The sequence below is a fragment of the Protopterus annectens genome, chromosome 13.part0, assembly GCF_019279795.1.
Source record: "Protopterus annectens isolate FY-2018-M chromosome 13.part0, PAN1.0, whole genome shotgun sequence".
Taxonomy (NCBI): Eukaryota; Metazoa; Chordata; order Ceratodontiformes; family Protopteridae; genus Protopterus; species Protopterus annectens.
In genome coordinates, this window is record NC_056747.1 from 197,676,468 (window position 1) to 197,698,038 (window position 21,571).

The following is a 21,571-nucleotide window of genomic DNA, read 5'->3' on the forward strand; positions in this document are numbered from 1 at the left end:
AACCAAGTACCAGAAAATCGTATGTTGCAAAATAGTTTTCTGTCTGGTGCAAGACTCAAGGTATTCTACCAAACAAAGCAACCTTGGAACAAGTATTGGAATACCTCTCCATCCTGTACAAAAAGGAATGTTTTACTCTAGCTGAAAGTGCATGATTCTGTTATTTCTGTCTTGTTTCTCATGCGTATTCTCACCCGAATATGAAGCAATCTCTCAAAATGGGTCTTGCATCATAGGCCTCCCAGACAAAAGCCTGCACCTTTCTGGGACCTAAATTGTGTAATGGGAAAATTAGCCAAAATTGGGACAGCAGCCTCAGTACCACTATTTGGAAAACAGCCCTGCTGCTGACATTCACCGCAGCCAGATGTATATCCAAGCTGCATGCTTTGATGTGCAAAGAGCCCTTCCTCATTTTTCATGGGGACAGAGTAACCTCGCAAATTAATCCTTCTTTCTTGCTCAGGAGTGGTATCTGTGGTTTCCTTGAACCAAGGTATTCATTGCTCTGCATTCTTTCCCAATCCACAGAACAGGAAGGAATGATTCTGCACTCCTTAGATGTTCATATTCAATTAAGGTTGTAGTTACAAAACAGCAAAATTCCCAAACAGGTCTGACCAGCTGTTGGTGATATTTGCAGAAGATAACCATGAAAGACCAGTGAGGAAACCATTTCCAAATGGATAGCCAACTGTATTGCTTTTTGTTACTGTTACCTTTGGAAGCAGATTCCTGGTAGAGTGAAGGCGCATTCAACTAAGGAAAAAGCTACCACTACAGCATTTCTGAGGGGAGTACAGTTAACAGCTACTTGGTCCTCTGTGTGAACACCTTCACTAAACTTTACCACCTTGGTACCAAATCCAGAATTGGAACTGGGTTTGCCTCTGCTGTACTGTAGAGCTTGTCCTCGTCCAAGAACACTTTCCAACCTCCCTAATAGAAAAATAGAAAAGCTTTTGGAGTCTTCTCAAGACTTCGTACTGCAACACTGACTACAATGAACTAGTATACATCTGTGTTGAACTAGTATACATCTGTGTAGTTAATTTGCCAGAAGTGTAGCTTTTCAAGTATGTCAGTATAACAGTACCCTTTTCCTCCCTCTGCCTCTGAGGTTGGGGTAAGTACCTTACCTATATACTGTCACCTTCCCCTAACTCTCTGCTCTTCTGTCACATTGTTACCTCTGTCAGTTGAATCAGTGGAACAAGTTGTGTTACACCTAAGGATCATCAGACTTCAGTACTTCTGACAAGAAAGACCTGAAGACGGAGCTAACCAATGTGCCCTTATTCTTCTAGCATCCTGGTGGATGGTAAGGATGTGTGACAGCTAGGGAATGGTGAAGGGCTCTGGTATTTTGTCTGGCTGCAGGCTTTGGCAAGGCAGAAGTATCAGGATTTAGTACAGCAGCATTGATATACTTGAACATGTACAATTACGCTAAGTTAACTACAGAAATGTACTTTTCAGGGCATATTTGTCTGGACTGATGCTAGTTTCAGACTGCTACTTCACCCACCATGTTGCCATGCAGCCTTACTGAGATGCTGACAAAAATTATGAAAATTTTCATAATTGTCGTAATCTGGCGCACAGCTGTATCTCTGCATATCAGCATAGTCAAGGTTGCGTGTGGGAGTAGTTTTGACAGGACTGATGGCCGCTTCAAAATATCTCCCCCTCAGAAATGTTGCACACAAGAAAAATATTTTCATAAAGTGAAACGTAGCCAACCATTATATTTCTGTAAATGTGCTTGATTTAGGTCACTTTTCAGGGAAGATATATATATCCAGACCAATGCCAGATTCAAAGTAGTATCTTCTGTAGCATGATGCCTTGATTCCATACAGAGATATTAAGAAAATATGTAAAATACCATAATTATCATTATCTGCGCATAAAATATCTGTATAGGTGTGTTTAGTCGAAGTCCTGTATCAAGGCAGATTTGTCAAGACTGATGTTAACTTGCAAATAATGTTACCTTGCCATATTGCTGTGCTGCCTTACAGATATATTGACACAAATATATAAAGTATAATTTTCATAATCTGAAATATAGTGTTATCTGTGTAGGTATATGAAGTAGAGGTTATGTCATCATCATCATCATCTTTTGGCTGTTCCCGTTAGGGGTCGCCACAGCGGATCATCTGTTTCCATTTCTTCCCGTCCTCTGCATCTTGCTCTGTCACACCAACCCACCTGCATGTCCTCTCTCACCACATCCATAAACCTTATCTTAGGCCCTCTTCTTTTCCTGTTACCTGGTAGCTTCATCCTTAGCGTCTTTTTTCCAATATACTCAGCATCCCACCTCAGCACATGTCCAAACCAACTTAATCTTGCCTCTCTGGCTTTGTCTTCAAACCTTCCAACCTGGGCTGACCCTCTAATATACTTATTCCTAATCCTGTCCACCCTCGTCACACCCAGTGCAATTTTAACATCTTTAACTCTGCCACATCCAGCTGAAACTCCTACCTTTTTGTCAGTGCCACTGTCTCCAACCCATATAACATAGCTGGTCTCACTACCCTCTTGTAGACCTTCCCTTTCACTCTTACTGGTGCTCGTCTCTCACAAATCACTCCTGACACACTTCTCCACCCACTCCAACCTGCCTGTACTCTCTTCTTCACCTCACTTCCCCACTCACCGTTACTCTGAACTATTGATTCCAAGTATTTAAACTTATCCACCTTTGCCACCTCTGCTCCTTGCATCCTCACCATTCCTCTATCCTCCCTCTCATTCACACACATGGGATGCACAAGCCAGTGCATTTCTTTGTGCCGGTCCCAAGCCCGGATAAATGGGGAGGGTTGCATCAGGAAGGGCATCCGGCGTAAAACTTTGCCAAATAATTCATGCGGACACCAGTAAATATTTCCATACCGGATCGGTCGAGGCCCGGGTTAACAACAACCACCACCATGAAGTAGAGGTTATGGATTAGGGAAGAATTGTCTAGATTGTTGTCTTTAAAATGATACTTCATCCATCATATTGCCATGTTCTCTTATCAGAAGAATTGTTATGGAAATACACACACAACACTTTACATTATCAAGATTGCAAAAATATAAAAATGCCATCAGAGGAAATGCTTAGCAAATAAGCTTTTATTAAACAAAATGTTTATTTTTAGTAAAATTTGTGATAAGCTTTCCCAATAGAGTTTTACTTTTGTTTGAGTTCAGCCAAAGGTACACCCTTTTTGTTATAATTGAGATTAGAATAGCCCACTGATGATTTATACACAGATGTGAAGCTAATATTAGTCTGGGCACAGACAAAAATCTGCTTATTAACAACTCACTGATGTCTTGTGACTAAATCCCCCGAAGAAAGGTTGAAACATAAGGCTGAAGACTCACAAGTAGCGTGTGCTTGTGAAGAGCACTAGAAGTGTCTGTAGTCACAAAGTTTTCTTTGTTTGCTCAGCAAGTACCGACAGTAAAAACAAAATCTTTTTTCTGTTGAAGTTATTTGATATTCTCCCTTAGATCACTATTGCAGTATTACTAATTGATGGACTATCCTTTCAAGGATAGCTGTACATCTAGCCCGCATTCGAAAGCCTGGATGCCCTCCTTTCGTGCCGTGCATCTGACGTATGATCTCATCCCAAAGGCAGAAGTACATGAGGGATGTACAAGCACTATAATTACTTCAGAAATTTCTTGCTGCCCAGCAAGCACTGAACTATCATTTCAACTTCAGTTTATTGGATGTTTGATTCTTTCCTCTTTCTCAACCATTAGGCAGAGAAGTATCCTCATTGGGGACCCTCCTTTTGGAGTGGGTGTACTTGAAAAAATTGAGCATGTCATTGAAGAGAGGAAAATGTTATTGTGGGAAGCAGATTTCTCACTGAGGTGGTCATGCTAAGTGTCGGATTTGTATGGGTGTGCAACACAGCAGTAGGGACTGTCATAGTCACCTGTCTTCATTGAAGATTTACTTTGAGAACCAGAAGCTTAAAGAACTTTCCCAAGTTAAGATGGCATCTGAGTCCCTGTCTGCCAGTGTTCTTTCAATGCCAAATAAGAAGTCTGAAACACTTAAGATAGAAACTTATGCCATCAAGTTCGACCAGGATGAGACCCTGGATTGTCCATTGCTGCTGCTCACTCTGTTGTGACCCCACCAGTGGCCAATATGGCACAGGTATTTTGTTTTGCATATCTATCACATATGACCAGTCATCCTCTTCAGGCAAGAAGAGGGAACCTCCTGTTTATGTCAGTGTTACCCAACAGCATCCCTCAGATTTTAGGAAGAAGTTCCCCATTCCTTGATTGAGGTACATCCAATAATGGATCCTCCTTGTTTTGTTCAGACAGATGTCGCAGTTAAGAACTAGTAGAACAAAACATACCATTTCTCCTAGGATTTCCATGGATCTGCAGAAGGAATGGCACAAGGGCTTTTCAAAACTGTTGTGTCTTTAAAGCCTACCTCTTTCTTTCTTGATGCTGCTCCTGTCTTTTTCTTTTCCTTTAAAAGACAAGGAGAAGACTGAGGTTGAAGAGGAATCTGATTCTGATAGGGATGATTCACAGTCCTATTCTTCTCCGATACATTCACCAGTGGCTTATGCATCTGATAATGAAGACACATTTCTGGATTCCCTTTTGGAGAAGCTTTCTTTTGGGAGCATTAAGTTGATGCATTTTCAAGAGGCAAGATGGCAGCGTCTTGTGCAGCAGTGGCTTTTCCTCCTCCCATTGTGATTTTTTGTGTTTGTCGGCGTTATCGGTCTTTCACTTGTAGTCTGTCTGCGTTTGGTGTTTGTTGGAGTTAGTTGTGTGGCTGGGTGTGTGGTTAGATGCAGCCACTGTGCCTTGGTTGATCATTCAGATTGATTTAATTTTGGAGTAGCTGGGCTGGTTGGGCTGTTTGGGCCTTCGGGTGGAGAGTTACTCAAAGTGTGGAGTGCAGATGATGGAAACCCGATTGTCTGCTAGTGCTGTATGCTGGATCTGGATCTGGATTTGGTTTTGGTTTTCTTGTTGGTCAGAGAGAACTTTACTGGGAGTTTGAGACACTGCTGGTGTGGAAATGGAACTGATGATGGTAAGGTGGCATGACACTGATGGTGGAGACCCGATTGTCTGCTGGTGCTGTGTGCTGGATCCGGATTTGGTTTCTTATTGGATCGGAGGGAACTGGACTGGGATTTGGGATGATGTCCTTCAAGGATGCATCTGCAGTCCTTACACATGGGTTGTCCTGTCGTCAGGCAGCCCTTCGGTCGGCCGGATTCCAAAGTCTGGGTCTGGCCTCGGCTGGTGTCGCACTTCACCCGACGTCATAGCTGCAGTTATTCGGGTATAAAGGCATCAGCCGACGCCATTTTCCTCTGTCTTTCTTGCCGCGTGGCCAAGCAGAAGCTGTTCGCAAGTGCTGGTCGGTCAGAACCAGAGATTACTACTACCGAATACGTCTACTACTACCGAAGACTTCTAAAAAGCTAAGTACCGCGTTGGGGACTCTTTCTTGCCTCAGCCGATGTCAGAAAAAGTGAATAACTGTTTAACTTGTGGGAAACAAATACCTCATAAAGATTTCCACTCTTACTGCTTACCTTGTCTAGGCCCAGACCACGACGTAGCAGCTTGTCTAGCCTGTGCTTCTTTTAACCGACGGACGCTTAGACGCCGGTCGGAATTGCTGAGGAGTTTTTCGCTCGATTTTGCTTACATTATGCCGTCGGATCCTCCGACTACACAAATATCTAAAAGCGCAAGGAAAAGGACCGACACTCGCGGTCCGCGGTTTCGCTGAAACCGCGGTTAAGCCAACCGCGAGTGTCTCGGTTTCGCTGAAACCGAGCAAGCGGTTCTTCCTTCAGCCAAACTTACCTCCTACCGAGGCCTCTTCCAACCTGGTGGAATCGGCTTCTGAAATCACTCCTGCTCTTACAGTTTCTCAGGAATTATCTGACACTATCCCCTTGGATATTTCTACCCCTGCACGTGGAGCTGCTAGGCCACCTGCATCCATGTCCATTAAGGCCTTTGCCAGGGCCAAAGCAGCTAAAACAACTAAATCTGTGCCTGCTAAGATCCCCTCTCACAGGCCTAGCTCTAGTTCACAAATGCTTAGTTTAGCAGAGGACCTCATTTCTTTACTCCGGGGATCCCAACCTCACCCAGACAGGGCCTCTCACCCACCTCCAGAGAAGAGGCCTAGAGCAGAGCCCCCTGAGCCTGTTTCAACAGATGATTCCTCTGATGATTCAGGTAACGCAAACCCTCCAGAGGCTCCTTTCTCCCCTTATGAAGACTCTGATGCTGAAGAGTCAATTCCTTCTCCCTCTCCCCCTGAGGAATTTTCCTTTGGGGAAACCTTGCATGCTATGAGGGAACAATTTCAGTGGCAGGGCCAGGATTTTTCAGACTCCAGAAAAAGGCTTAGAACCTTTCTGCATTTACCACAACATAGGCCTTTAGCCATACCTCCAGTTCTTTCTGTTGTAGATGATGCATTTAATGATGCTTGTACTGCTCCTGATTCTCTACCTCCGGCCCCTGCTAAGCCCGATAGGTACTACAGGGTCCCGGACACGCATTACCATTTGTATAAGGCTCCCTTTGCAGATCCCGAGACTATCTCCCAGGGTCCTAAGGCTGTAGCAGCTACCTCTGCCAAAAACCCTCTCCCCTCTGAAAGGGAATCCAGGTCCTTAGAGAGATGGGGTAAAAAAGTTTACACTTCTGCTACTCTTTCAGCTAGGGCCTTGAACTGTCAATTCCACATGATCCAGTATCAAGAATTTATGCTAGACCAGTTAACCAAAAAACTGTCCTCGGATGAACCATTAGACAAAAAATCTGTTCAGGAGATGGTACATAACATTCAGCAAGTCAGTAACCATTCATTAAAATGCGGCTATGATGCACTGGAGGCTTCCTTTAGATCAGCCATGACTGGCACAGTTATCAGAAGGCATGCGTGGTTAAAAGAGCAGGCCTTACCAGACCATGTCAAATCAAAACTACTAGATGCTCCCATGGACAAGATCAATTTGTTTGGCTCTCCTGCACAACAGGTGCTGAAGAAGATGGAAGAGAAGGCAAAATCTGTCCAAACAGTGAAAGATTTCTTACAGGTCCAACCTCCAAGGTTTAGCAGGAATTGGCCCTCCAAGAATTGGTCCTTTCCAGACTCCTCCAGAGCTCAGAGAGGCAGGAATGGGCGTTCAAGAGGCAGAAGCCAATCCAGGGGTGCCTACAGGGGACGCCAGTGGCAGGGTAACAATCAGCAAGGTGCAGCCACAGACACAGCCACCACCACTACTACAGGACAATCACAGTGACTTGGCTCTAGCACCGCCTACCAGGGAACAACTAGAAGCACCCTTGGGCGGAAAGCTAGCTTTATTTTCAGTAAACTGGCATTACATCACAAGAGACAAGTGGATTTTGCAGACAATAGACCAAGGTTACAGGTTTCACTTCCATACTCTACCAGGGAAGAGAGGAATGCCAAACCTACCTCCAAATCAAAAGGCAGAAGCTCTAAAACAAATAACTCAATTATTAAGGATGAGAGCTGTGGAAAAGGTACCATCTATGGAGCAAGGACAGGGATTTTACTCCAGGCTCTTCCTGGTACCAAGAAAAGAAAGCAAATGGAGACCTATTCTCGACCTGTCCGCTTTAAACACATTCCTCATTGTTCCAAAGTTCAAAATGCTGACCCTACAGCAGCTTCTTCCCATGCTGGGCAAGGAGTCTTGGCTGGTAACTCTAGATCTCAAGGAGGCATACCTGCACGTCCCCATACGACCAAATTGCAGAAGATACCTCAGATTTTCTTGCAGGATCAGAGCATTATCAATTCTCAGCATTGCCCTTTGGCTTATCTACTGCACCCAGAGTGTTCACGAAATGCCTGGCATCAGTAATTGCTCATTGCAGGCTTCAGGGAATCCAAATCTACCCTTACCTGGACGACTGCCTGATACAAGCGGACAACAAAAACAAGCTAGCAGAAGACTTGAAAAGGGTTGTTTACCTACTACAAGCTCTGGGATACACAGTCAATATAAAAAAGTCAAGACTGATACCATCCCAAAGGATAACCTTTTTGGGTGCAGAGCTGGACACAACGAAACAAATGGCATTCCTAACAGTAGAAAAACAGGAGCAACTCCCTCTCTACTTCTTGGCATTAACAAAGCAGAATCATCTAACAGCAAGAAAAGTTCTGCAAGCCTTGGGTTTCGTGGCATCCTGCATAATATTGGTTCCACATGCCAGACTGCATATGAGAAAGTTACAGTGGTACCTAAGGAATTTATGGTCTCAGCACAAGCACAGCCTAGAAACCCAAATTCCAATAATTCCATGCCTGAAGCAAGAATTCCAATGGTGGGCTCAGACCTGTCAATCAAACAAAGGATTGCCTTTCCACAACACTCAACCAAGCCAAACCATCACAACGGACGCCTCAGACCTCAGTTGGGGGGCCCACATGCTGGACAAGTGCATTCAAGGTTTATGGACTCAAGACCAGCTGCACCTACACATAAATCAAAAGGAAATGCTAGCAGTAAAACTGGCAATTCAGGCATTCAGACCATTTCTTCGAGAAGGTCAACTGTTGATAAGGACAGACAACACCACAGTTATGTGGTACATCAACAAACAGGGAGGCACACATTCTTACCCTCTATGCCGGATGGCAATGGACCTCTGGAATGTGGCCCTGAGCTACAACATTCAGTTACAAGCAATTTTTGTACCAGGAAAAGAAAACATTCTAGCAGACATACTAAGCAGAACTACCACGGATGCCCATGAATGGATGCTGCATCCGGACATCTTCAAAACCATTACAAGAAAATGGGGGCTCCCACAAATAGACTTATTTGCATCCCCACGCAATCACCAACTAAAGAAATTCTGCACAAGGACATACCACCCACTTGCTTGGAAGGTGGACTCCTATCTTTCAGCTGGAAAAACCTGACAGCATATGCATTCCCACCACTTCCTTTGATGCACAAGGTGCTATTGAAGATCAAAGAGGACCGTCCAAGGATCATTCTGATAGCTCCAGACTGGCCAAGACAACATTGGTACCCATTACTGAGGAGCATGTCTCGGGAACAAATATGGCCTCTACCCCTTGTTCCCTTGCTGTTAACACAGAACAACTACAACACCCTGCATCCAAACCTGAAAACACTGCAGCTGACTGCCTGGAACATTGCATAACAACAAATAACCCAAATTTATCCCAAAGGGTTAAAGACATTATCTTGGAGGCTCGCAGACCCTCAACAAGAAAAATTATGCAGCAAAATGGAAAAGATATTTCATTTGGAGTACTGCAAAGGAGAAAATGTGTCACTGGTAAACATAGCCAACATCCTGGAATACTTGGCAGAGCTCTTCCACAAAGGCCTGTCCTATTCTTCCATCAAGATTCATGCATCAGCTATTTCAGTAGAATACGACTTGGATCCTCCAGTCTTCTCACATCCTCTGCTCAGGCAGTTTCTGAGAGGAATTAAAAATGTAAAACCACCTAGGAAGCCACCATTGCCAGCATGGGACTTGAACTTTGTGCTAGAAAAATTGACACTTCCTCCCTTCGAACCAGCAGCAACAGCAGAATTACAATACTTATCATGGAAAACTGCTTTCCTGTTGGCAATCACTTCAGCAAGAAGGGTATCTGAGCTACAGGCACTAATGGCAGTACAGCCCTTCCTGATCTTCCATCAAGATAGAGTATCTATGAGAACTAATCCTACTTTTATGCCTAAGGTGGTCTCCAGAGTATCTTTGAATTAGGCTATCCACCTACCTACATTCTTCCCCAACCCACAGAACAGGGGAGAAAGACTGTTGCATACCTTGGATGTGCATAGACAATTACGCTACTACCTGGACAGGACCAAGGCCAATAGGAAAACTGACCAGCTACTGGTAGCATATGCAACAGGAATGGAAGGGAAAGCAATTTCAAAACAGACAATCTCTAAGTGGATAGGAAATTGCATTAGATTTTGTTACTCCTACCATGGAAAGAAAACTCCAGAAAACATCAGGCCTCACTCTACAAGGGCTACAGCCACTACCACAGCTTTTCTACGAGGAGTGGCTACCAAAGACATTTTAGAGGCTGCTACTTGGAGCTCCGTGCATACATTTGCCAAGCATTATAATTTACCTTTATACTCCAGATCCCGAGCAGGTTTTGCCACTGCTGTTTTGCAAGGGATCTTAACTACACCATAATTTTATTTCTCCTCCTCCCCAGTTTGGCTATGGTATTCTACCCATTTGTAAGGACTGCAGATGCATCCTTGAAGGACATAGTACAGTTTTGTACCTACCATAAATGTAGATGTCCGATAGGAATGCATCTGCAGTCAGGATTACCCACCCTCCTTCCCTCTGTGGTACTCCTAGGGTATTTGCCCATCTTGTAGCTAGCTGGGGAATCTATTATGGTGTATTTGTTTGTATATATGTACATACATGCTTATTTTTGTTTGCTTTCTACTATTTGGAATCATTTGCATTTATCCAAATTTAGCCTTCCTAGAGGGCACCTGGCATCTGGGGCAAGAAACACTGAGGAAAATGGCGTCGGCTGATGCCTTTATACCCGAATAACTGCAGCTATGACGTCGGGTGAAGTGCGACACCAGCCGAGGCCAGACCCAGACTTTGGAATCCGGCCGACCGAAGGGCTGCCTGACGACAGGACAACCCATTTGTAAGGACTGCAGATGCATTCCTATCGGACATCTACATTTATGGTAGGTACAAAACTGTACTTTCTCTTTTTACTATCTAGCCACATTGCTGGCATGGAGTTTGGGCTGATGATAGTGGCAGTTGTGGAGACCCAATTGTCTGCTGGTGCTGTGTGCAGGAGCAGGAATTGTGCATGGCTGTTGAAGCTTCTGTGCCTTTGGATGGCTTGGACTGTGTTGTTGTGTATGTGTGTATTGTTTCTGTGTTTGTTTATACATGATTTTTGTGTTTCTGCGTTTGTTTATACTTGAGCTTGGAAGAATGTAATTTCATTCAGCTGTGCACTTTGTTGTTGTATGGTCTGAGTGACAAAGTTTTACTTGACTTCATTGGGAAGGTTTTAAACTATCTGATGGCCAGCAAAGATGCTGTGTTCCCCTGGAAATTGAGATGACTAAACCCTCTGCTCTGTTCTGAAACCTCTGTTCTGGAAACTTTATTGGATAGCTTCTCCACAGCTTCTCTTAATCTGGAGTCACAACCACCAGTCCCTAAGAATCCTGACAGGTTCTACAAGGCACCAGATATAAAGAAGTTTGTATATAACAGTCCTGCTTCAGATCCATCCATTATCACTCTTTCTACTGAAAAAGCATACTAAACTTATCCTTTCCTGTACTGTTTTACCCACTGATAAAGACAACAGGGCTATTGTTGTTGTTGTGTCTTTCGGCTTTTCCCGGTTAGGGGTCGCCACAGCGGAACTCCGGCCTGCTAATGATTGGCAGTTGATTTTTACGTGCCGAGTTGCCAGCCCTGGCACACAACCTTCAACGAATGTACGCCCATTCACGCATGTCTCCACGCAGATCAGGACTATTGATATGACAAAATGTTTCTACTTCTGCTTCCTGACTTTTAGAGCCATCAGTTACCAAAGCCAAATGATCTGATCTCTCTTGTCTGTTCTGTCTAACTTGATAGTATACTTTCAGATTTTGATGACTCAGATATAAAATATTCTGCTTTATCTCCTCTTAATTTTGCTACTCTGGTTACTTAGGCATTCTGTTAAGTGGAGTTGTGATGCTGCAGATTCCTGTTCAAAGCAGCTGCTACTGGCTCGGTTCTTCACAGATTTTCTTGGCTTAGACTTCAGCCTTTACCTGAGGATGTCGTAGCAAAGCTGACAGATTCCCTTTTAAATAAAAAGCATCTCTTTCGTTCTGCAAGTGCGGAATGCCTCAGAATCTTGCAGGAGAAATGTAATGTCATTTAGAATGTTAAGCAAATCTTTTTTTTTTTTTTTTTTCCCCAGTTCATAAGCATCAGAGAAGTTATCCTGGTAAGGCTGGTCCCTTTGGTCATAAAGACAAGAAACCTTCACAGAAGGTTAAGAGACAATAAACAACAAGTAGGAACGAGTGCGGGGCAAACCCCAGAAACAAACCCACTTGGTGAAACCATGATGTCAACAAGTTTTATAATAAAAGGAAAGTAATTTTGACCAAAAATAAGAGCAATTCCCAGAATGTTACAGCCCTAGTCATTGAAATAAACAAACAACTCTGGAGCTTTATAAAATCCACCAAAGCCAAGTTTGAGGCCAGAATAGCTACCCAAGCCAAAGATAGTTCTAGGCATTTTTTTAGTTATGTTTGTAATCTCAAAAGCGCAACTCAGTATTGTGCTGAACTGGTTGTGAGCAGTGTTACCTGCACTAAGGCTGAAGATATAGCTAACCTACTGGGTGATAGATTTAGCTGTAATTTTACCCCCCTCTCTCCCCCCGTCCATCTGTCCCTCAAAGTATACCTGAAACTGGCTCACCTCCAGAAATCACACAAAACCAAGTCCTAAATGTGCTGTCAAAATCTAAAAATACTGCATCAGTGGGTCCTGACAATATCCCTGGATGCCTCTTAAATGGCAAGAAGTACAATTTAGCCACATGCCTAACAACACTGTTCAATTTCGGCTTCTATACAGGTTTTGTACCAAAATGGTGAACAGCTACAGTCATTCCCCTGAATAAGGGAGGACCTTTCTTAGACACATAAGTCTGCCCAGCCTCATATGCAAAACCATTGAAAGACTTGTAATGCAGATTAATCAGTCAGGGCATAGGGAACCTTCAAACACTAGACCAGTCTCAGTTTGAACTCATCAAGGGCAGGTCATGCTAACTCAACCTGCTGGATTTTTTTGAAAAGGTCACCAAAGCAGTGAATGAAGGCAGAATGTTACATACCACATACCTCAACCTGGCCAAAGGTTTTGGCACAGTTCCCGGCACAACATAGTAGAAAAGCTAAATAAACTAACAGTAAACCCCTGTTTCACTAACTGGATTGCCAACTCACAGATAGGATGCAGTTAATCAAAGTAGGGAAGTTATCTCCACAAAGAAACCAGTCACCAGTTGAGTAACCCAGGGTTCTGTGCAGGGACCTCTCCTGTTTGGTATCCACTTATCCTACGTAAAAGCCAATACTAAAGGGGTCTGGCTGACTAGATTTGCAGTTGAGCACATGCTAGGAGCTATCATTGAATCCCCAGCTGACTTAGCCATCTGCAGTAAGGTTTGTCTCAAATAAATAACTGGTGTCAGAATCATGGTCTGAAACTAAGTACCAAAAATCCATTATTGTATCTTTTGGGAGGTCATCTACCCCATGGAGCTAACACATTGACATTACAGCCCTAAGAGTTGACCCACTTATTCTGGATTTGGGCACATATGTGGACAGTGACCTAACATTTGACCAGTATGTGTCTGTTGCTGTAAGGAAGTCTTTATTGCACAGTGCTTCAACAAAGGGATTGTGTCTAGAACTTGGAATGCCATTGCCCCCCTTTACTTCAGCCCTCATTAGGCCAGTCATTGAAAATAATACACCCTTTGGCACGTATCTGGTCCGACAGACGCAGCAACTGAATGCCGACAGAGCTACTTTATTAAAAGGATACATAGTCTTTCTCAAAGCCCTGTCACTATACTCTTTATCATAGAGACTGCTAGGAGGTGTGACCTCTGTGTTTGGCATACAAGGCATTCACTGACCCATTCAGTCAAATGGCATTAGAAATACTCAGTGTAGGGATCTAAACCTTTTGTATCTCATCAAAAGAACAATTTGGAGGGACAGGTGTATTTAGCAGAGTATACTGCTGCTGTGGCACAGACTCCTCATCCACATAAAACAAAGTTCATCCCTGCCATTTCCAAGCGCAACTTAGAGCTGTAGTTGGGTAACATTAAATTTACTCCAGCATTGTCCAATATACTACTAATGGACAAATGCAGATTTTTAATATTTTATCCCATGCATGTGTACATTTAAAGTACTTATGGTATGATCCCAGTTATTCTCATTAGGGTAATATATAATTATCAACCATGGGATGGTTAAGGCCAATCTATACCCAAATGAGACAGGTTATTTTGAGCACATAAAGGGAAATTGGCTAGGCTTAAAATGGCCCACAAAGGCAGCAAGCCTAGCACTTACTTATAAACCTATAAAAGAAGAGTTCAGAGCAAGTCTCCATAAGATTCCAAGGATTGTAAGTCCTCCTTTCCTGACAAGCCTGCTTTTTTATGACTTTCAGCCCTCCACCTTCCCAATGCTACCATGTCCCTTCCTAGATGCCTTTGTCTCAGAAGCTTTTCCTATCTCTGCCAGATTGGCAGTTCATAACTTTGGACAAATTGGTTCTGTCGATAATTCAGAGGGCTTACAGAATGTTTTGGAAGGCTTCTCTTACTCTCTCAGGGTTTCCTCAGCTTCCACTCAACCAGGTCCCCCTTATTTTTCCACTTGTTTGAGACTTTCTCAGTCAGGGAAAATACAGTTTGTGGCGTATCATTTAGAAAGGCATGGTTTTTACTCAAGAATGTTTCTGGTTCCAGAAAGGAGGGGAGTTGGCGGCCTATTTTGGACTTTTCCTTCCTCAACACTTTTCTCTCAGTTCCAAGTTTCAAAATGTTAACCCTTCAGTCCTTCCTTTTACTGATTCTTTCTCTGGCTTTTTTCATGATATTGGATGTAGAAGATGCTTACCTTCTTATTCCTGTTCTTCCACAAATCAGGAAATTCTTAAGATTTTGTCCCTATTCATATCTCTCAATTTTCTGCTGTACCTGTTGGCCTTTCTACTGCTGCAAGGGTATTCACAAAGTGCCTAGCTCCTGTCATTACCGTTGCGGACTTTGAGCTATACAGATCTTTCCTTATTTATTTCCTCATTCACACACTTTCATAAGAGAGTCTTCTAACACATTTGCATTTTCTTAGCAATCTAGAATTCACTCTGAACTTAAGTCTTGCCTGACCTCATCCCAGAATCTGATTTTACTAGGATGCAGACTCAATACGCTGTCAATGACAGCTTTTCTTCTGGTGGAAAAGGTTATTTTTCTGACAGAGTTTTCCAAAGCCTTCTTTCGTTGGATGTTGCCTCAGCAGAGAGATTCACTGAGCATTTTAGGGTACATGGCATTAATGGTTCCCAACGTACCTTATGCCAGATTCCACAAGGAAAAATGTAGATGTACTGCAAGTCCTCTTTGACTCAGCATTGCCATTCATTAACTTTCCGGATTTCTTCTTGCCCTTCATCAGAAGGAATTTTAACAACTAATCAAGTGTTCACAGTTGCTTCAGATCTAGCTTGAGGAACGTGTTCCAAAAACATCAGGCACCAGAGAGTGTGGTCACAAAAAGAAAGAAAGGATTGCATAAACATAAAGTAGATGAAGGCATTTATTTTTGCCCTTCATTCTCTTCATTACCCATGGACTCCTTGTCCCTTCAGAATTTCCATAGACAACACCACAGTTATGTGGTATATAAGCAACCAGGTCTTATCACCTCTACAGACTAGATCTCATAGTTTGGGAAACAACAGTTCTGCACAATTTCTTCCTCAAGCAATGTATATTTCCTCAGAAGGGAGTACTGTGGTGGACCTTTTGAGCAGACTCATGAATGGAAGATTTGCAGGGTGGTCTTTCTGGACATTGTCCATCAGTGAGGTATTCCACAGATCTTTTTGCCACTGTACATACAGGGCAGCTCAAGCTGTTCTGTTCAAGATGACTATGCCTTCAGGCTTGGAGAACAGACACAATGTCTTTTCCTTAGAAAAGGATGTTTTTTATGATTTTCATCTACTACTTCAGATTCCCAAAGCCTTAGTCAAGGAAGGCAAACCAAAGAAAACTTCTAAGATGTCTGCACACAGATCGACAAGTTGACTTGAACTCTCCCAGTGTGAAAACAGAAATAGATAGAAATGAGCCAGTGTGACTGGCCGAGTAACCTTCAGTCACTGGCTATTAATTACACTGCCTTGATGCCATCCAAGAAGAAATTTGGAGAACCTGTTATGAAATCAGCCAGGGAGGCAGAAGCAAAAAACTCCAACTGGATAGAATACTGTAGCTGTTCAGCAAATAGCAGGTCAGGTTTCAGCTCTGGTACATGAGATAGCTTTCAGTAATTTAAAGGTAAAAAAAAAAATCCACACGGAGACATTTACAACTAATGAAGTACTGAAGGACTATATCAACTCAAATAACAAAAGGAAGGAAGATGGAAGAAGCTTTAACTATTCAGATAAGCCGATACAACTGCAATAATCAGAAGTTGAAATAAAGGAGTGGCTGAGCATAAGGCTTCTCAAGAACAGCTGTTTAAAAAAATGGTAGAGTTAGAAGATTGAGAATGCAGAGAAAACCCGAGATTTTCTGCTAAACCAGAGAAACTAGAAGGAAAAGAGACTGTATTATTGGGTAAGTACTAGGCTACCTGCCATTGAGTACCATTTTAAGCCTAATTGGTTTCCCTTTTTGTGCTCCAAATAATCTATACCATTTGGTTATAGATTGGCCTTACCAATTCCATGGTGGATAACTATGTACATTACCCCTAATGAGATTAACTGGGATCGTACCATAGATAATTTGTGTGGGACCCATGCATAGGGTAAAACATTTAGTAGCTGCATCTGTCCATTAGTAGTACGGGGGGCATGGCTTGAGTAAATTTTTTGTTTCCCAAACATAGGTCTAAGTTGCACTTGAATATGGACAAGGGATGAACTTTGTTTCATGTGGATGGGGAGTCTTTTACTTTAACATTTTCTTTTATGAAGCACAGATAAGCAACTGGAATGGTGCTGGACAGCAGGACTTGTTAATTAAGTGGGTGCATTTTGTGTATGCTCCAAATTTGGCCTTGAGAAATCAGCTAAGACTTGTATTGGTAAAGATGCAATCATAAAAGCATAAAGAGTTGGTCTTGACAAATTGTGGCAGAAAGGCAAACTATAAAAATTAGACACAGGAGAGTGTTTGTAGAAAATGATTACTCACTGTACACAAGGCTAAAGAGAAGCAAGTTTATCACAGTAATCAAGGAATGTCGAAAGGGATGTATGAGATTCAAGCTAATGTATCCTTATGCCTTCAGAATATGTTTCTTGAAGGATCAAAGACATTCTTGATGCAAAACAGGCTAATAAGGAAATATAAAGGCTTATCCAATATAATGTGAGACAGCAAGCAGGAGACTCTGCTTCTCATTTGAATGACTGCAGAGCTCATAGAGAGATTTTGCCAGTGAAATTTTCCAGTGATCCAAAGGAAAATACTTGAGAGCGAGAGAGTAAAAAAAATACAGGAGGTGACTATAAGAATCGGGAGTACATTGGACTTGAACCAGAATTTGGTGGGAAATGGAGATGATCATGAAGAGCACCAACAACACTGAAACGAATAAATAAGACACTGTAAAGGATCAATCACATTTGTGAAATATGGCTTTGTAAGAAAAGGTGTCTGAGAAGGACTGGAATCATGTTAACTTTATTTAACTTATAGGTAGACTGCAAAGCATATAGCCCACTTTGCGTTATTAATGTTTAGAAGCACACTAAAGGGAAGATTCTAAATAAAACAAGTTGTATTCTCATTAATATTTGTATAAAACATTTCATAATGTAAATTTCATGTAATATTGTAAAGCAGTTTTGTATAATGCGCAGTCAGGGGTAATTTAAATGTGTGTGTGGGGGTCTATTCAGTGATGGTTGCATATGTAGAAGATATTGAAAAAACAAGTAATGTTGTTTTTATATAATCTATAGGCTTTACTCTGCACCAAGTTAAGGAAAGCTGGGCAAAAGCAAGTTTAAATTAATATGTGACCTTGAGCTGCTGGGGTTGGGGGTGGAGTGCAAAAGTGTACTGACTCTATTATATGTTACATAAAGATGATAATTTCCTTTTTTACAAGGGTGGATTTTGGGGATTGATATCCTTAGCTTGAGCTATAGAGTTTTTTTTAAGAAAATAGGCTTGAAAAAAACAGACAAAATGATGAAAGGCATGAATCTGCAAGGTGCTTGATGTCCTTCAAGGATGCATCTGCAGTCATCACATATGGGTTGTCCTGCCTCAGGCAGCCCTTCGGTCGTCCGGATTCCAAAGTCTGGGTCTGGCGTCGGCTGATGGCGCCCTTTCCCCGACGTCAGAGCGCCTGGGGTATAAAAGCGTCAGCGACGCCATCTTCCCCAGTCTTTCTTGCCGCGTGGTGCCCGAAGCAGAAGCAGTTCGCAAGTGCCGGTCGGCCAGCTCCTGTAATTCAGTTAAACCGAAGACTTCAAAAGCTAAGTACCCCGTTGGGGACTCTTTCTTGCCTCAGCCGATGTCAGATAAAATTAATAATTGCTTAACTTGTGGGAAACAAATACCTCATAAGGATTTCCACTCTTACTGCCTACCTTGCCTAGGCCCAGACCACGACATCTCAGCCTGTGCTGCCTGTGCTTCCTTCAACCGACGCACCCTTAGACTTCGGGCGGAGTTTGCAGAGGAATTTTTTGGGGCTAGTTTTGCTTATAATATGCCGTCGGAGACTCCGACTTCACATTTAATAAAGAAACGGAAGGACAAGGACTGACACACGCGGCCCGCGGTTTCGGCTGAAACCACGGCCAGGCCTACCGCGAGTGTCTCGGTCTCGGCTGAAACAGAGTCCTTGGTACTTCCGTCCACCGAATCCGTACAACCGACAACCTCGGCCCTGGAGGCCACTTCTGTATCGGTTATTGAATCTCCTTTGGAATCCGGTGTCCAGGAACTTTCCGACACCATTCCCTTAGACAAATCTACTCCAGCACATGGTGCAGCCAGGCCTCCTGCATCCATGTCTATTAAGGCATTCTCTAGGGCTAAAGCTGCTAAACACTCAAAATCTATGCCTCCCAGGGTTATCCCTCAGGGACCCACTTCAGGTTCTCAGATTCTTAGTCTAGCAGAGGACCTTATTTCATTAATTAGGGGCTCTCAGCCTCATCCGGACAGGGGCTCTCAACCTCCTATAGAAAAAAGTCCCAGGGTTGAGCCCTCTGATCCACATTCCTCAGATGAGGCATCCGATGGCTCTGCTCTCTCGGACTACCAGGAGGAGGCTTTTTCGGCCTACGAGGATTCTGATGCAGAGGAATCTATCCATTCGGCCTCCCCTCCTGAAGAGCTGTCTTTTGGGAAACTCTGCACACCATGAGGGAGCATTTCCAATGGCAGGGCCAGGAATTCTGTGATTCCAGGAAAAGATTAAGGACCTTCTTGCATTTGCCTCAGCCTAGACCTTTGGCTATTCCCCCTGTTTAGAATGTCATTGATGATGTGTACTCTGAGTCTAGCACAACCCCTGACACTCTCCCTCCGGTCCCTGCCAAACCGGACAGGTATTACAGGGTCCCGGAATCACATCTTTTCCTTTACAAGGCCCACTCTGCTGATCCAGAAACTATTTCCCAGGGCCCTAAAGGGGTTGCAGCTGTCACTTCAAATAATCCACTCCACTCTGAAAGGGAGTCCAGGGCTTTAGAGCGATGGGGTAAAAAAGTGTATACTTCTGCTACCCTTTCTATGAGGGCTTTAAACTGTCAATTTCATATGATACAGTACCAAGAGTATTTGTTAGATGAATTGCATAAAAAACTGTCGTCACCTGAACCCCTAGATCGTAAATCACTTCAGGATCTGGTACATAACTCTCAACAGGTTAGCAACCATTTCTTGCAGTGTGGTTATGATGCATTGGAAGCTTCATGTAGGTCAGCTATGACAGGTGCAGTCATACGTAGGCATGCTTGGCTGAAGGAACAATCTCTGCCAGACCATGTTAAAGCAAAGCTTCTGGATGCTCCACTGGAAAAGCAAAAGTTATTTGGCTCCACTGCTCAGGAGGTCTTAAAGAAATTTGAAGAAAAGGCAAAATCTGTACAAACAGTCAAAGATTTTATGCAAGTCCAAGCACCAAGATTCAGCAGAAATTGGCCTTCCAAGAACTGGTCCTTTCCAGACACAGAGAGATTTTAGAGAGGCAGGAACAGGCATGCCAGAGGTAGAGGGCAAGCTAGAGGCTCCTACAGAGGACGTCAATGGCAGCCTCCCAACCAGAGAGGTAGTGCAGGGCCTACAACTGCTGCACAAGGACAGACTCAATGACTTTGCTTTGACACCGCCAACCAGGGCTCAATTGGAAGCACCTTTGGGCGGAAAGCTTTCCTTATTTTCAGAAAATTGGCACATTATTACAAGGGACAAATGGACACTACAAATAATAGACAAAGGATACAGGTTCCATTTCCACACATTACCGAAAAGAAAAGGCATGCCAGACCTGCCACCAAATCAAAGGGCAGAGGCTTTGAAACAAATTTCAAAATTAATGCAAATGAAAGCAATAGAAAAGGTTCCTCTCACAGAACAAGGCCAAGGATTTTATTCCAGACACTTTCTTGTTCCAAGAAAAGAAAAGCAATGGAGGCCTATACTCGACTTGTCCACACTAAATACTTATCTCATTGTGCCAGAATTCAAAATGCTGACTCTACAGCAACTCCTTCCCATGCTGGGCAAGGGGTCTTGGCTGGTAACTCTGGACCTCAAGGAGGCATACCTGCATGTCCCTATCAGACAAAGCTGCAGAAGACACCTCAGATTTCTTGCAGGTTCAGAGCATTATCAATTCTCAGCATTGCCCTTTGGCTTATCTACTGCACCCAGAGTATTCACGAAATGCCTGGCATCAGTAATTGCACACTGCAGACTTCAAGGGATGCAAATATACCCGTATCTGGGCGACTGCCTTATACAAGCGGACAGCCAACAAATTTTGGAAAAACATTTGAGTTATGCCATCCACCTTCTTCAGGCCTTGGGATATACAGTCAACATTCGCAAGTCAAGACTTGTACCATCCCAAAGAATAACCTTTCTGGGTGCGAATCTAGACACAACCACCCAAATGGCTTTCCTCACAGAAGAAAAACAAAGTCAGCTACCGGGTTACTTCAAAAACCTGTCAAGACAAACTCAGCTGACTGCAAGGAAAATCCTGCAGGCCCTGGGTTGCATGGCTTCTTGCATTCTTCTGATTCCTCAAGCAAGGCTACATATGAGGAAACTACAATGGTACCTAAGGGGTTTATGGACTCAGCACAGTCACAATTTGGAAACTTTGATACCACTCATCCCATGCCTTCAAAGGGAATTTCTGTGGTGGGCTCAAGCAAGCCAGTCAAACAAGGGTCTGCCCTTCAGCAAACCTATAGCCAGCCAAACCATTACAACGGACGCTTCAGACCTCGGATGGGGAGCGCACATGGAGGGAAGGTGCATCCAAGGACTATGGTCACAAAAAGACCTACGCATGCACATAAACCAAAAGGAAATGCTGGCAGTGATACATGCTCTCGAGACCTTCAAGTTATTTCTACATCAAGGCCACCTGCTAATAAGGACAGACAATACC

The 21,571-nt window shown here is 43.3% G+C and overlaps 1 protein-coding gene across 1 annotated transcript in view; it reads left to right on the forward strand.

Annotated features, from left to right (window-relative positions):
• Nucleotides 1-21,571, forward strand: part of LOC122787868 (histone-lysine N-methyltransferase, H3 lysine-79 specific-like) — a 2,114,473-nt gene that overhangs the window by 1,920,941 nt on the left and 171,961 nt on the right. The gene's annotated exons all lie outside the window — the stretch shown is intronic.